The sequence below is a fragment of the Leptidea sinapis genome, chromosome 46 (genome assembly GCF_905404315.1).
Source record: "Leptidea sinapis chromosome 46, ilLepSina1.1, whole genome shotgun sequence".
Classification (NCBI taxonomy): Eukaryota; Metazoa; Arthropoda; class Insecta; order Lepidoptera; family Pieridae; genus Leptidea; species Leptidea sinapis.
The window spans coordinates 2,809,372-2,824,778 of record NC_066310.1 but is presented as its reverse complement, the minus strand read 5'-3'; the positions used below and the strand labels follow the sequence as shown (position 1 = coordinate 2,824,778).

General features: G+C 35.5%; 1 long non-coding RNA gene across 1 annotated transcript; it reads left to right on the top strand.

Annotated features, from left to right (window-relative positions):
• Positions 1-3,586: 3,586 nt before the first annotated feature.
• On the top strand, positions 3,587-7,547 carry LOC126978032 (uncharacterized). The gene is made up of 5 exons (XR_007732458.1): positions 3,587-4,036; positions 4,447-4,649; positions 4,912-4,980; positions 6,496-6,569; positions 7,340-7,547. It is a non-coding gene; the product is annotated as an uncharacterized LOC126978032 (long non-coding RNA).
• The last annotated feature ends 7,860 nt before the right edge of the window (positions 7,548-15,407 follow it).

Genomic DNA, 15,407 nt, shown 5'->3' with positions numbered 1-15,407 from the left:
ACCTCATTCACATTAATTGATTATAGTAATTGATATCCCATTCTAATCGTGAATTTTAAGATAATGAAAACTTAATTTTAAGACTTCTCGTTTTCTAGATTGTGAATTAGGCTAATTTTGTATATTTTAAAATAGAAAAATATAACAATTTTTTAAAACCATATCTCAACTTATTACATTTTGGCCCACCCGTCTCCTTTAACTATGTTCCAAGAATCAAAAATATTGCAGATGAAGAAATGCATGAAAAAGCAAATGAAAAGTACTCAGCAGTGCAATTTGAATGATTGCTGAGAAATCTTAATATAAGTTATTACTTAATTACCCTATAAGCATTTCCAGAATTTTGTTATTGGCTGCTCCTTAGCAGAGACATATTTACTCAATGTGAATTTTTATTACGATACAATTATATTAAACAACTACTTAAAAGTCAGCAACACTTGTGTGTTTAATCGGGTGTTGCAAGAATATGCGAAAGGTGGATATCATCATTGGGTTATTCCACAGAAATAATGCGAGATATAAAGGCCAAGTGGGCGTAGTAAACGTGCCAAACGTTATCTAAATATTGCATATCATTCTTAACATACACTCATAACATAGTTAAAATGCCATATAATACAGTTGAAATTTTTAAAATCAAAAGTGTTGAAGTTAATATGAAGAAATGACATTTTATATGATCGGTTAGTATTTTATTTTCAATAAGAAATTAGTTTAACAGGAATCTAGAAACATTCAATTTTTACTATGCTCATCAGAAATTAGTTCCATTATCTATCTAAGTCATTGTTAAGAAACCAATCCACTCCATTTTCTATACATTAATTGCACAAATAACCATACAGACGCAATGAATTGGTGTTAAGTACACAAATGGAAACACTCAAAATATTATTATATCAACAACAAATTACCATGACTCATTCTCCGTCTTGGCTTAGCTGTTATTGGTTCTTGAGTTGGTGGTGCTAGAGACTTACACTTACAAATTAATGTTTGCAGTGCTCATTTAGATTTATTATTATGACTAAGTTATATTATTACATTTAGAGCAAATATAGGTTACTTACAAAAAATTAATATTATTTTTCTATGTTAATATGTAACAAATATAGCAATAAAAATAATATGTAGCTTTCTGAAAAATTCATTGGAGATTTTAGTCCTGTACGTTAACTAAGATCCCGTTCTCGATCTTAAATGTTCATTGTACAAAAATGGCTGAGCACATCTTAATGCAATAAGTCATATACATAGATATCCCACGGATGAGCCTTATGCTTATCTTATAGGCTCATTGTAACATGTGGGAGAGTAGTTAACTATGCAAAATTTTGCAATAGGGTGGAGCTCGTAAAAAGGGTTTATGAAGGGTATTAACGCAAGAATTGACATTCACACTATACTCGAACGCTCTGTACTTAATGCAAATTATCACATACTCTGAAGAAAATAAATATGATCATGAAATTAATAATAATAATTAATGTGAATTAATTTTTTTTATATGAAAGGGGGCAAACGGGCAAGAGGCGAGAGGGGAGAGGTGAGGCAACTGCCCATGGACATCCGTAAAAACAGGTGTGTCAAGAAATGCGTTGCCGGCCTTTAAGGTGGGAGTATGCTTTTTTCTTGAAGGTCCCTAAGTCGTATCTGTTCGGGAAGACCGCTGCCGGTAGTTGATTCCACAAAGTGGCTGTGCGAGTCAAGAAATTTCGAACAAAACGCGCGGTTGTGGAATGCCAGACGTCTAAGTGATGCGGATGGTACTTTGCACGTAATGTCCACCAGAACAGCTCCTCTGAGCACTCCCCGTGATAAATGCGCAAGAAATGATCAACGCATAATGCAACATTACAAATTTCACATACGTATTTTGAACGTTTTTCTTGGTTGGGTGTACTGCAGAATCTGCAACGTTTGAACGTCGTCAATTTTAAAAAATGTTGTCCTCGCCGACTCAACCTCGTCAGGCCCTCCAAAAACTCCGCCTTTCTTATTTTTGAACAGCACTGGATCTTGTTTTTTTAATGATAGATGTGCTGACTTCAGACTTCTCGTCAATCGCTATCTAAAATCCCGGTGTATATTTTGTCGGGTTTCATAATTGTGCTTATACAAAATATATGAATTAAATACAGCGCTCTCGAACAAGAACCAACAAATCCTAAACCAAGATTTTTTTATTAGACCTACGACCAATGCTATAGGAGCTGCGGAAGTGATCGAAATGATCTACTCTACCCATGTGTCTGATGTATTCTGCAATTGCAGATGGGCACATCATGTCCTTTTTTTGTCCGTCCTTTTGGGTTCTTTGGATTATTTCAGTCCCTTTAGGATCTACTGCAGTGGTAATTACATAAACGTCTTTTGTGTCTCTCCATTTTATAACCGCTGAAGGAGGGCAAACGCGGAATGTAAATTCACCTGGTGCGAGTTTATTTTCTTTGATCTGTTGTCGCTCTTCCGGAGTTTGAGCTTTTTGAATTTATTCAAATTCTAGGGAAGACCTTTACGCTGCATCCGAACAGTTGCAATCGCGAAAAGTCCTCAGTTATAAAGGTATTCCATGAGAGCTGCGGATGAAATAAATTGTCAAATACCAATAGTTTAATTCTTGGTAGCCCTTGACTTAATTTGTTTATGACTCTATAACCCAGCCCTTCTTCGGTGGGTTACATATCTTTGCCTACGTATATTTCGCTTTGATAGAGATACCCAGTTTCTGAATCACAACGGCACCATGCTTTGAACACCCGTTTTATAGGCTTATTTGGCATATATTGTTTTTTGCTATCATGCCCCTTGAATTTAATCATGCTTTCGTCTATAGACTGCCTTTGTGAATTTATTGCATACTCCTGAAACGTCCTGTTTAGTATGGACAGCATAGGTCTTATCTTTTGTAGTTTATCGTGATCTCTGTGATTACGGGGTAAATGGGTTGTGATATCACATGCGTGTATGTTTTCCTGAAGTATTGTGAATCGTTTGCAAGTCATGGTACTACTAATTTCAACATTGTTGTAAAATGGATCTGAATTCCAATATAGTTCAATATCTGGTAATGGGTTTAGGCACATGAGAATTATTATAGCAAGAAATGCTTCAAGTTAGTGTCTTTCCAAAATTTACTCCGCTTTACTGCTGCATATTTATTTGTATACAATACAATCATTTCAAAAAGTTCTTCTGGAAATATGTTATTGAAATAATGAATAGGAGTACTTCTATGATCATATTCTTTTGTCACTTCTAAGGCTTTGGTGAACTGAGGTTCCATCCAATTTTATGCATTGGTGGTCCATATTCTGTTTCGGGATTGTAACTGAGAATATGTTGGAAATACAAAAATATCACGTACTGCTAAATCAGCATTAGCAGACAAAGAAGGCAACATTTCCTCATCAGCAACAGGGCTTGATAAGGACCAGGTAAAGGCGGCGGCATCTCTTCATCGGCGGCAGAAGCAAGGGCTTGAGAAGGACCAGGTAAAGGCAGCGGCATCTCTTCATCACCGGCGGAAGCACGGGTAGTTTTCAGCAAAAAAAATATTTAAAAATCACATACACCGCCGGGTTATTACAATATATTTTTACAACAGTATAACACATAATAAAATTTGCCGCTAGACTGTTATAATCAGGGGTGAGTCAGTCGCCTTATAGAGACGTTTTCAGAAAACTGTAGTGCCATCTGATAGTTGACCCCAAAATTAAAGCTTTGCCAGCTGTCACTCGCTTTGAAACCTGCCCACTTGTCATAAAATGGCGGCTACTTCTAGCGTTTGCAGTTTGCACATGTATGTAGCTCTCATGTTCCATTTTGCATATTTTTGGTATTGAAATCGAAGTGTAAGTGCGTCGAGTCGAGCCTTGTGCTCCTCCGCCTTGCTGTTGCGAATTCACTCCAAAAATCTCCTTATTCTGTGTATTTCTACTTTTTGTGATAGAGACACTTTTGTTTGTGGAATTTATGAACTTTGGTGTAATGCCGAGACGTTGTGCTTTCGGTTGTGCGCTCCGTGGTAAGTAAATTATTCTCTTAAATCTTAATAGTATAGTTTATTGACTAATCTTGTGATAAGTAAAATATTATATAAGGTTTGTTCTACTCTCAGGTTCTACTACCGGTCCGTAGATTGAATTTGCAATCATGGTTAAAACTATTATAAACATACCGGTTTTCTGTATCTTGCCCCAAAGATTAAACTCCAATCCCTCAAATCATCTTATGTCAGTCTTCAGACTCCCCCTGACTTATATGGTTTAATAATAATTGACAGCTGTGCTGGCTTCTGACACCATTTTTATCAAGAGAAAAGTCAATATATGAGTCCAAAATCTAATACTAGCCCAATGGTCATAACACTAGGTTATCACAATTTGTCTGATGGCTTTAATAGTCACTCAATTTATGTAATTATATTATTTTCAGAGATTCCAATGCATAGTTTCCCAGATGCTGTCAATTTCTTGAGCAGTTTAAAACTTGGGTCAGTCTTGTTGGTGGAAACCCTTAAACATCTGATCTTGAATGTTATAAGAAGAAGAGAATTTGTGATAAACACTTTTCTGACAGACACAGAAATCATAATCAATGGCTAAGCACATTGGCAGTTCCGATGCTTCATCTGCTTGGTAAGTCCCCTAATTTAACACATATTGAGTTAATATTCGATTCTATTCCTAACTCTGTCAGATTTAGTCACACCACTAAGAATCTTTGTTGAGTTGATGGTTTTTTTGAAGGTATATCGTATCATTCTGGAAACACCTGATTTTCTTACACAGTTGTGATTACAAAATTCAATGGTTGCATTTCTAGCTGAAACTGGTTCATTATCTATGATAATCATTAAATAATGAAACATAATCTTTACATATTCACATTAATTTTCAGGACAACTACAGAGTCAAGTAATCTTAGGACAAGCTTCATCCACACAGCATTTACTGCAAGACTGTTCAGGTAAATAATTTTTAAAACTTATTTACAATGTCATAAAAGTTACTATAACATAAGTGACATTCTTAATGATACCACAGAAATGGCATGGAGCGGCCACCCTCAGGGTATTAAATAATAAATTTTATTGTATGATTTAACATTGTCACCATATTTTTATGTAAAAAAAAGAAGCCCGCTGAGTATCTTGTGCCCTTACTTCTCAGGTCTGAGGTATACTTTTTCCAATAGGTAGTACTGACTTTCTGTAAGTGATATTATATCCTATTTCAAATAAAATATTCAGAAAGAATATAAAGTCAAACTCAGTCAAAGGGCATTGACAATTTGATTTTGTTGTGCTTTGAATCCCATGTCTTTTATGTATCTTCTTAAAATTATTGATATTTATGGACATACATATACAAAATTTTGATGTATTTCTTGGTTGTAATTTTAAAATCTTGGGCCCATAAAATGTTATTGATTGAAAATCCCACATTTGATCTTGATCTTTATGTCATGTTTTCATATAATATAGTCTCCATAATTTCATTTCATCACAATAAAAGTTCTCCGGTTCTCTGTGGCATACAAATAATAAATAATCATTAATCTTTTATTATATTTATTACTAGCTGACCCGGCAAACGTTGTTTTGCCATATAAAGTATAATTCACGCGATAGTTTTATAAGTAATAAAATATTGCCTATATAGCCTGTACATCATTTTGTTCTATTGTCAATAGTTTTTGCAGCGCACGCAAAAATAGGTTTTCGATTTTACACCTTGTGTTACAAAATAGCAATTTTATTACGGATCCCTTATTTTGAAAAAAATATATAGCATAGCCTATCTTCAGCCTTCCTCGATAAATGGGCTACCCAACACTGAAAGAATCATTCAAATCGGACCAGTAGTACCAGAGATTAGCGCGTTCAAACAAACACTGCAGCTTTATAATATTAGTATAGATTTACAGAGCCATATGTGAGCAACTTTATTTTAGAAAAAGCATCAACTTCAACAACATTCCAACCTGTGGCTGCAAGTAAAATTCACATATTTTTTTTAAATTGTTGGCTATTATCAAATATAATAAATATATAAATTAATGATTATATTTTGTTTTGAACATATACCAAAATATTATATAATATAATATACTTCTATCACACTAACTACTTCTACTTCTACTACACAACTTCTTCTACTACACAACTAAACCATAAATAAAAACAAAATTTTATAATTTTAAATTTTTTTGAGTAGTGTCGGTATGTCTTATTTTCTATAATGGGTTTGTTTGACAGCTTATTTCAACTTGTGATTTAATTTGAGCTCTAGACTCTTAAGAAATGCTGACCTGGTTCTACATTTTCTGAGTGCTACTTCATTATGATTTGATTTTTGGTTTTATTTTTATTTTTCTCCATTATCGTCTGATTGAAATTCACAATTGATAGTATATAGTATAGTTAAAATTCACTCTGACAAAGTAGGCAACAAACTACATAAGTATTATTTCCAATTTCAGATGCACCTCAAGGTGCTTGATGCTGGAACATAATTATAGTTTTATTAGCAAGCCTGAAAGAACATCTGGAAATGGTATTAATATTATTATACTAATATTACAAATGGGAAAGATTCTGATTTCTTTTGAAAATATTGTTTTTATCCAAAAAGTGCTGAATAAATTTGTATGAAATTTGACATAGTTTATGATCTTTTGTCTAGGTGGGCAAAGTAGTTCCCTCATAGTCCCGGAGCTGGGGACAAAAATCAGCAAGATTCTTTTAATGGCCCATCATTTATTTTGTAGTATGTGAGTCAGCAAAGTTAGGGAGTAGCACACCTGACAATGGCGGGCTTTGATGTAATATTACAACACTCATAAGAAATTAAACATAATAAGAAATTCGAAAGGTCTTTATTTAACAAACATTAACCATAAATGTGACAGTAATTTTATAACAGCAGATTAATGCATGACATGACATAAGACTATTGAGCCAAATGTCTTTTTTGATGAAGGCTGCAATGGTACCTTATAGGATTGAGAACAGCTAATGTCCGTGTGGGAATGAAATTTTGAATATATTTTTATTCATTACTAGCTGACCCGACAGACGTCGTGCTGTACATATTAAATTCTTCTTCTTATCAAAACCTTTACTGGACTTCCACAAAAAATTCAAGACCGAAATTAGCCAAATCGATCCAGCCATTCTCAAGTTTTAGGAAGACTAACGAACAGCAATTCAGTTTTATATATATAGACTTTAAGACTGAATCCCCTTTCATATTGTCCATTTATTTAATACCATATAATACATATATTATACTATACAATTTGTAAATTAAACATTCTTTCACAGATCTAATGGCTCCACAGCGCACAAAGATCAAGCATCTTCAAGCAGAAATATCGCGCTTGCGAAAAAAAGGACAATCTTTCAAAGCAAGGTTAAAAGGTGGTGCAGATCGATCAATCGAATTTTGTCAGGAAAATTAACATATGTGGGTGAAGGCGAAACAAAAACAGCTGAAACATAAACATTATAAAAATAAAAAATAATATGCAAACATTGCTTTTTATTTCTCCCACTCAATCAATTCAATTACAGTAGAACTCCAATTATCCGAACTCCGACTATCCGAATCGCCGATTATCCGAATCACTTTCAGAAAAAAAATTGTCCAAAAAAAGTCTAAGTGCGCTATTATTCTTCCCTCCGCGAAGTCAGTGTAGGCACAACACGTGGTAGAGGTGGGCAAGAGAATTTTGCTAAACTCAATGTATTTTTCACTGGTTTTAAATAACATCTGGAAGAATTGGAAAAGGTTTATTGAAAAAATGTAGGAGAGTGGATGGCTTGTGACACGTCTGACCCTGGTTTTCAAATTCTCAATGACGATGAAATTGTTGAAAGTGTGAGAGAAGATGTTGAAGTGGAAGTGGAAGAAGAACTTTCTGCTGATGTTGAAGTAGACGCTGGACCATCAGCTAGTGAAGCATTTGCCGGCCTCGAGACTGCTTTGAAGTGGATGGAGCGTCAGCCCGAGTGTGACCACTTGCAACTGCTCACCGTCAAGCGAATGCGTGACCTGGCTGCCCGAAAACGGATGAAGACCGCAAAACAGCTTACATTGACGGAGATGTTTGAAAAACAATGATTTTTATTTCTAAACTTGTACATAAGTATATTTTATTTATATTTAAAACATGTGAAAATATCATGTTTCTTTCATTTAATTCAATAAAAAATAGTGCAATATCAAAACGTAGCTTTTTTTCTCTCCAATGGCAATTTTTAAAAAAAAAACTCCGATTATCCGAATATTTGATTATCCGAATGGGTCCCGGTCCCCATTAATTCGGATAATTGGAGTTCTACCTGTACTCATACCAAACTACTAAATCCTATCCTTTATGTTCTATGTTGTGGCAAAATTAAATAACTAACACTACGCGCAATTTCAACATTGTAAAAAATTGCAATACCTACATTAAAAAGTAGTGTTAGTTATTTAATTACGTCACAACATTAAAAATGAATTTCATAATTTCGAGCTAATATATAGTTATTTTCGGGGCCAATATTCAGATGGCGCTAGTTTTCAAATAGACAGCTCATAATGCGTAGAGAGGGCTCTCTTTTATATATATTATTCTTTAATTCTATATATTATTATACTCTTTGGTTATAATATATATAAATGGTTTCCGTACTAATAAAATTCGTTTGAGATTTAATTACAGCGCCATCTATGTACACGAGCGGAAAGTGGTGCGTTTCAGCTGTCACTCGCTTTGAAACCTTTCAACTTTTCTTTATTTGTGTCACTGCCGACTGGTCATAAAATGGCGGCTAGTTCTAGCGTTTGCGCATGTATGTAGCTCTCGTGTTCCATTTTGCATATTCACACTACTAAATCTATCCTGTATGTTCTATGTTGTGACAAAATTAAATAACTAACTCTATGCGCAATTTCAACATGGTATAAAATTGCAATACCTACATTAAACAGTAGAGTTATGTATTTAATTGCGTCACAACATAATAAATGAATTTTATAATTTGGAGCTTTTATTTTCGGGGCCAATCTCCAGATGGCGCTAGTTTTCAAATAGACAACTCATAATGCGGCATTTCCCTGTGTATAATATACTCTTTGCTCAAATGGCTGCCAGTGTCAAATACTTTCGGATACACTGAGTTTGCAAAATCGGAACCACAGAGTAAATATTTATGATCAAATTATGACAGATTGTGGGCTTTACGCTACCATAACCTGGCTACGGCATCGAAAAATCTATGTGGGAAGCATTCGTCCGCGGCTTGTTAAAGGGTTAAACTACTGAGCAGTGCAATTTCAATTATTGCTGAGAAGTCCATAAATAAAAACCTCAGGAAAGGTGGACAGTAGACAGCAAGGCTTTTGCTATAAGCATTTCCAGAATCTCGTTATTGACTGCTAAGGAGATTAACTCACTGTGAATTTTTTTTACAATACAACTACTTAAAATTTGGCCACACTCCTGTGATTAATCTGGTGTTGCAAGAGTATGTTGAAAGTGGATATCAATATTGGGTTACCCCACACAAGTACTTCGAGATACAAAGGCCAAGTGGGCGTAACACTGCGCCATACGTAAGCGATATATTGCACACCATTAGAAACTTACGTACACGCATAACATAGTTAAAATGCCATATTACTCAGTTGCAAACTGTAAAATCAAAAGTATTGAAGTTAATATGAAGCAAGGGGGAATGTCGTATCATCGGTCAGTATTTTATTTTCAATAAGAACTTAGTTTAACAGGAATCTAAATAAACATTCTATCTTTACCATGCTCATCAGAAACTAGTTCCATTTATCTAAAACATTATTAAGAAATCAATCCATTCAATTGTACAAATTAGCATTTTCCTTGCGACAAAATGGCTGAGCACATCTTAATGCAATTAGTCATTACATATCTCATGAATGAGCCATAAGGATAAGCTCTTATCATCCTTATATCATGTGGGTGGGTAGTTAATATGCCAACTTTTGCAATATTGTGCTGCTGGTAAAAAGGGCTTATTTTGGGTATTTACACAAGAATTTACATTTCACTATATTCAATGCTCTGCACTAAAGCAAATTATCACATAGTCTTAAGATAATTAATATGAACACGAAAATAATAAATAATATGTCACACGCATGAACAAGCTCAGAAGATGAGGTTATTTTAAAGTATAAGGATTCCTGAAGTTCCGGTTCATGGCTTTTACACAAGAGCAATAAGGAGAAGAATGTAGAAGACTTATTTGTGTCACAGCGGCACTGGGAAGCTGGCTCGAATTGTTTGAGACCAAGAGAAATACCAGAAGGTAAGATTTTTATGCTTGGCTTTATAAGTTCAGTTTCAGTCACCGCACGGTCTTTGCTGTGTGCGCACACGTACAGGTGCTCCGCGTGGTCGGTTCATCAATATGGATATCGTGAAGTGTAAGAACTGTAACATAGTTATTTGTGAGCTATTGGCTTTTGTGCAAAATTAAGCTGATGTAATGGATGAAGACAGTATACTTCGTCTGTGTTCTACTGCGTTCACGACGGATGAAATCACACAGGCCATAAAATTACTTTTCGAGTCTGTACAAAATACAAATCGAAAGGTAAATAGGAAAGGTGAAGGAAAAAGTAAGCGGAATATCGAAGGTATGTGTGATCAAAGAAACAGACCCTGATTTGGTACCAATTTTTGTGGCAAGGGACTTACAACGTCTTCCCCCTGTCATATTTGACTATGTAGATGCCACGAGATTGTTAAGGGACATTATTAAACTGCAGGATAGTGTGTCGTTTATAAAAGGAAACTATGCAACAAAAGAAATGGTTTTAAATCAAATATCGGAGATTTATGTAAACAAAAAGAGAGGGGCTCCTAATTTACAAGATAGTTTTGAGTGCAATAGTGGTCCAATTGGTCTTCTGCATATTTCAACGGAAGAATTTCAAACCGATTCAATGGATGTAATTTATACTTCTTGCATTGACAACACAAAGGTTCAACGCCCGGTGGCTCATTCAATGTTATCTGATTCGCTCGCACGCAAGGTAACTTGTCATAGCGGCCTCTCATTTTCGCGTCCAACCGAGCGGCCGAGAAACGGGTTCTAGAGGTAAACGACCGGCGGTGTCGCCTGCACGTGTAACATTGTCAATGAGTCTGCCTAGTAAGAACTCAAATGCCGAGGCGGCTGCGCGCGTGCCTCGGGCTTCGGAGGTTTCGGGTTCGAGTACTAGCGCGAGTAATGGGAAAAAGCGGGTAGTCATTATAATACATTTAAAGCGGCAAATACCAAATTATATATATATAAAATATTGATATTAGTTGCGAGACTGAAGATATTTCTAATTATATTAAGACCAAGACCGGTGTTTACATGCAATTAGAGAAAATAAATATGAAATTTAAAAAAGATTACGGAGGGTACAAGTTTATGATCCCTTAGGATAAATTATTGATATTTATGGATGAGAATTTATGGCCTTGTTGGGTATCTTACCGCAGGTTTGTACAGTTGAATAACCATTGGAAAACAAGTGATGAACAGAAATTAATTACCCAAAATGGATAAAAACAACCATAATTCACATAAAATTGTGAGTTTCAACTGTAAGAGATCTATGGATTTCATACGGCTACTGAGTAAGCAGGTGGATATAATAGCACTCCAAGAAACCTGGCTATTACCAACTGAAGTACCTGATTTGGGGTTGGTAAACAAAGACTTTTCTTATTTTGGTAAATCGGCGATGGACATTAGCAGTGGGTTATTGCGCGGCCGTCCTTATGGTGGCGTAGGCCTGTTATGGAGAAATGATTCATTTCAATCGGTGTCTGTGATCCCCTGTGTGAGTGAGCGTATTGTCGGGATCAAAGTGTGTACCGCGCACCGGTCTATGTTATTTTTTAATGTGTATGTATATGCCTACAAACGAGCTTGATAATTTATGTGAATTTGTTGAATGCCTTAGCGAAATATCTGCTATAGTTGAGAATGAAAATATTGAATCTATATATGTGTTAGGAGATTTTAATGCTCATCCTGGCAAATTATTTGGAAATGAAATGTTAAGCTTTTGTGCGGAGCAGAATTGGCTATGCGCGGACATTGAGAGACTAGGTATTGACTCTTATTTATACACTTACACTAGCGATGCGCATGGTACCTGTTCTTGGCTCGACCGTTGTTTAACTACTATGGCCGACTGGCGTTAAATGTAAAAATACATTACGCTGTCTTCTGGTCAGATCACTTTCCACTGGAGGTCGAATGTAATATTGAAAGAGTTAGACCCATGACTATTCCGCATAATATTAGTAATGTAAATAAAATTATATGGGGTGAACGCACAGGAGATCAAATTGATATGTATTTGAAATATTGTAATGATAAATTAAAATTAATTGATTTTTCTCTAGACTTAAGCAAATGTTGTGATAAAATGTGTATTAATGTGAATCATCAATCTGAGATAAATAATTTATATATGTGTATTATTAATGTTTTAACTGAAGCCTCTGTTAATTGTTATGAGAATTTTAGTAGTAAGTGTGGAATAACCCATAGGAGTATTCGACCATTGATGGGATCGAACAAGCACGTCCGCAGTGCTCACCAGGATGCGAGACAAAAATTTCTTTGGTGGGTGTGGAACGGGAAACCTCGGAAAGGAACTGTTTATAGGGATATGGTGGAATCGAGGAAACTATTCAAAAAAAGAAGGTTAAATTTTGTCAAAACCATCAGGAGCAAATAAAAATGAATATTCTTGCCACAAAACATGAGCAAAAAGACTTCCGAGGTTTCTGGAAACAAACAAAGGAATTGAGTCCGAAAGCTGGTATTCCGGTAAGCGTTGATGGCGAGTGTGAGCCTGTTTTTAGTTTAAGAACCATTTCAGTTAAGTGGAGGTGCTGATGCTGGGGTGGTGGACCCGAATCGACCCTTGCAAGTACCACCTCCGATAACAGCGAAGGAAATAAGTAAAATAATATAGAATATGACCTAGGGTAAGTCTCCCGGTCATGACCACCTCAGCATTGAGCACTTTCAACACGCTGGTCCGCATTTAATTCGATTGCTGGCGCTCTTGTACACCTTCTGTATTAGACATTCGTATCTGCCAGGGGCGTTAATGAGAACGGTTGTTGTCCCGATTTTAAAAAACAAAATAGGCGACCTATTGGATAGTAACAACTATCGGCCGATCTCCCTGGCAACCATAACTGCTAAGGTACTCGATGCAGTACTCGAGCGGCAGGTGAGTAATCATCTTAAATTAAGTGATGCTCAGTTCGGCTTTAGACTGATGTTATCTACCGAGTGTGCAATCCTGTCGCTAAAGCATGTGGTAGGATACTACACGAAAAGAAATACGCCTGTTTATGCAGTGTTTCTCGATCTTTCGAAGGCTTTCGACCTAGTCAGATACGACATATTGTGGGGTAAGTTGAGGCAAACGGGAGTACCGTGACCTTACGTGGACTTGTTCATCATTGGCATCAGACCAATCAGGTAAGATGGTCAAACACACTGTCGGGAGTACAGGTTGGAATGCGGGGTGAGGCAGGGGGGTTTAACCTCATCGGCCGGCGCTTTTCAACCTGTATATAAATGAGCTGGTCGAGGAACTCGGTGGCGCACGTGTTGGCTGCTCGATTGATGGTCACTGTGTCAACAGCATCAGTTACGCTGACGACATGGTGCTGTTGAGCCCATCGATCGGTGCTCTCCGGCGGTTGTTGTCCATCTGTGAGAGGAACGCGGAATCTCACGGGCTCCGCTATAATGTTATAAAAAGGGAACTGCTCGTCTTTAAGGCAGCAAAGAAAAAGCCGACTTATGTGCCACCAGTAACGCTCGGAGGTGTTACTGAAGAGGGTTACTGAGTTCAAATACCTTGGCCCAAGACATATCTTGATTTTTTTTTGTTATACTTTAAACAATCACAATAACAAAACTATTCGGAGTATAAGGATAAGGAGAATAGGATATACTCTTATAGTATCAGCAAAAATTTTATATATTATGTTAATGAAAAAATGTAAAAGGGTCAATGGAGTCGAATAACATTCAATGTATATGAAAATGTATAGTCCTGGGGGCCTACTGCTAAAATCGAAATTCGATAAATCGTGGCATTAGTCATGTCGAATCCTACTCTTAGTTACGTCGTATTCAATGTCGAAACGAAGATTGAACGAACGAAACATTATTCGATATTATCGGTCCTAACCCTACTCTTAGTTGAAAATGTCATAGACGAATATTCGAATTTCACAAATAATCAAACGTCACTTTTACGATAATCTCAACGACACCATCTAGGCTGTCATTGCTATTATCGTTTCAAGTTGTATAGATATATTTGCCATACAATATACATAGTTAATAAATATTATTAAAATAATTATATGTGATTTACTATTCAAGAGGATTTTTTTACTACTAAGTTATTTAAGTCATTTTGTTGATCGTTTATATTTTCGTAGAAATAATGCAAATGGCCGCCTGAGAAATAGGAAGTCGACGAGAAGGGTTGAGTTACTTTTTTTTACATTTTATTATCCACGAGTTTTGTATTATTTATTCAATTTTTAATGGTCATATTATATTCATTACATATTTTTTTAACATTTACATTATGTGTAAATGATACCAAATTGGTGGTGCAGAGTCTGGCATGGTCCTTAGCGCCTAAACTATGTTTTGACTTTTGACACTTCACAGCGACAAAGCACAGATAATGTTTAGGTTTGAACATATTATATTCACACTAACATCGTAAAAAAGTCAAAATATTAGTCTATGGTAACGATAAACGATAAGGAATTCGAACATTTGTTAGAGTAGGTTAGTTGCGATATATTCGGAGTATTATCGTATCGTTCCGAATGTATCGTTGTCGATTTTGCGAGTAGAACTCCTGATACAGTAGTTTTTCCATGATTTCACCCCAAAAAATATGACATGAGAAACATAAATAGAACAAAGTATATTAAAGGACATTGCGATCCTTATTTAAATTTTTTAAGCTTCCTAAAAATGCTGAAAAAATTAAATTTAAAGTGATTATTAATATAATGAAATTACCATTAATGATAACTACCTATCTATTTCCTATATAAGTATGTTTGACCATGTCGGGCCCTTCCATTATTATCTGCCAACTAATATAGGTTTGACAACGAAAAAATATTGCTTTAAAGTTACGATTTCAAACCTATTTATATTACAGAAAAAACTGAGCTATTTTTATAAGATGACCTTAGAGGCCGTGTCTCCATGTCGTCTTGCCAGCCTATAAAAATGATTTTTGATCAAAAATTTTGCTAAAAGAACTTAATTGCAACAAATATTTAAATATTTTTTTATC